At 33.6% G+C, this 2,679-nt stretch overlaps 1 long non-coding RNA gene across 1 annotated transcript; it reads left to right on the forward strand.

Annotated features, from left to right (window-relative positions):
- Positions 1-704: 704 nt before the first annotated feature.
- LOC107062562 (uncharacterized) lies at positions 705-1,181 on the forward strand. Its single transcript, XR_001474702.1, has 3 exons — positions 705-726; positions 903-998; positions 1,131-1,181. It is a non-coding gene; the product is annotated as an uncharacterized lncRNA (long non-coding RNA).
- Positions 1,182-2,679: the final 1,498 nt, after the last annotated feature.

Raw genomic sequence — 2,679 nt, forward strand, 5'->3', positions numbered from 1 at the left:
CACGGAGACGGAATTTAGGGAGGTACAATCTATCAAAGTTAAATAAACAATTGAAGGGCACATGGTAATAAGTTTGGGGAAAATTGTGGGAGATACACAAACTTGATCGAAACGGATCGGGATAAAAGTCTGAAAAATACCCCAACTTTGATCGAATTTGCTGTATGATACTAAACTTTCATGAGGACCTATTACCTCCCTAGACTATTTAGTCATCTCCTTCGGCGAGTTCAAATGATATTCACGCATGAAACATGATTTATAATTATCAAATTTGTGTTCAATATGTACATTTAATTTTCAACAACATATAAAAAGTCGGTACTAGTCCTAGTTAAAGTGTAAAAATGAAAGTATCGGACAAGTTCAGGAGGCCATTTTATGTATATTTCTGTAAGTTAATATTCCTTCTTATGAAACTATAATTCATCCTCAGACAGTATAATAACAAAACCTAGAAAATAAGATCACAGGCTCCTAAAAAGAAGATATAAAAAAAGCTTTATCAGTATTTATCAAATTTGTTCATATCTAACGAAATGCTATTAGATCAAATGACAAAGACATTGTTAATAATAAAAAATGACTTTTTCCCAAATGAAATGAAATTGGATTCATGTTATAGGAAGAGAATTGACAGGGTGGTAGAGTCGTGGAAACGCCCTGAGAAGCCTGAAAAATATAGCATGAAGAGGCTCCTCTTCTCTGGCTTCTGCTTACCCTCAAGTAAGATCATTAATCCTCTATCTGAAACTATTAACATGTTGCTCTGATGTTAAGACATGGATTTTACTTGTGCAGTAGGAATTACCTGCCAAATTTGAGACTTTTTCACATCTATTGTTAGTGATGAAGTATCTTTTCCCGTGTTTCCCTAACACAGTGATTGTCTTCTAATATAGGTATATCTTGATTTTGGGTTTGCAATTCCTAAACTTAGCTTCCATGGGATGATATCATCAGTGAAAGAACTCCTGAAGCTTGCTCCAATGAATAAGGTTGTTCATGTACTTACAGATACATTATGTTCTCCAGTTCAGGCTTAGGATTTCCATTTATTCGTAGTTGACTACTCTTTGAGGCCCCATTTAAAGAGAATATTTTCCTAAATAATGTTCGGATTTCAACAGGTTATGTTCAGCACTGACGCCATCGCATTTGCTGAAGCCTTCTATCTAGGTTTGGCCAAACTTGTACTTATCTTGTATCGTTGAAGTATGACATGACAAGTATTTGCACTGTTGGTTATATATATATATATATATATATAACAAGGTTGTATATTGCATACTTTAATATGCATTGCATTGTTAAACAGAAACATAAGATGTGCATTATAAGTTAATTACCATTGAAACTCCAAACTAATCTCATTAGCGCGTCGTCTTGTAGTTGATTCCATAATCTTAAAATCTTTCAAGAAATAACGCCAACACATGTTATTACTATATTTATAACGCTTACCGCATTCCAATTCCCTTTCCTAGGCTTTCAGTTGATCTAATAAAACCTACAAATACATTACATTATAAGTACAATGTAAAAAAAAAACAGAGTGAAAAATAAGAAAATATGAAGGTGAAGAATAAAGCCATAACATCGCGGAGTACCTGTATAAAGTTATACTTTAGTGCATATGATTTCACTCTCACTAGCAAAGTTCGCGGATGGAAGTAACTAAACAATTCATCAATTAGAAATTTATAACTTGGTTACATTAACAAGAGTATTAACAAATCAATTTGCTTGATTTGAAGTGGTTGATTGTTGCTCCGTATATTGTCTGAACGAAATCTGTCCTCCTTCATACACAATGATTAATAATATTCCACGCGAATTTTCAAAATTAAACAGCTAGATGAACACTTAACCCGAATTTAATAAGTTGTCAATACCTTTGATTCAGTTGCTGCATCAGTTTTGATTCAGTTGCTGCATCAGTTGTTAGAGAAAAGGTCAAATTATCACCCAAATTTTCTCCCAAAGCTCTCAAGTACCAAACCAACCTACTGATCGAGGTAACGTACTTAAATCCAATCTCGACTTCCATGAGACTCGAACCAACGATTGGACACGAGTTTGGGACTTGTTTCATATCTACTATCTTGAACGAACGTAAATTGGGAGTAACAATGACAGCATCATTCAAATCAATCATGTTACTTAACGTCAAATTCTCCAATTCAGGACTCGAAAGTTTGAAAATTTTCAATCCTTTGCACGAACGAAGAAACAACGATTTAAGACAGGGGAATGCTGAGGAAATATCTTCAGGAAATCCGATAGGAATGTACTCACAATCGATTTTCAGAACATGTAGCTTAGTACAAGCACTTAAATCAAGTTTCACTGCTAATGATCTTAACAAGTGAAACTCTCGTAAATTTTGAGCTTTTATTTCAATTGGCCCAATTCCATTACCACTCAAATGAACCTTTTTAAGTTGATTCAAATCAGGCAATAAGATTGGAAATACGCCAAGTTCGTTGTAGCAATTGATCAAGGTTAAATCAGCAATAGAAGGACAATTGTTGATAAGTTTTACGAAATTTGTTGGAGAGATTTGAACGGAAACAAAATAAATCTCTTTCAATAGATTCATCTCTTGAATATCATCAAATGCTTCATCCTCAAATTTGCAGTTTTTTAAACATAAAACGGTTAACAATACTCTTGATT

This window comes from Solanum tuberosum, unplaced genomic scaffold, assembly GCF_000226075.1.
Source record: "Solanum tuberosum cultivar DM 1-3 516 R44 unplaced genomic scaffold, SolTub_3.0 scf00243, whole genome shotgun sequence".
Lineage (NCBI taxonomy): Eukaryota > Viridiplantae > Streptophyta > Magnoliopsida > Solanales > Solanaceae > Solanum > Solanum tuberosum.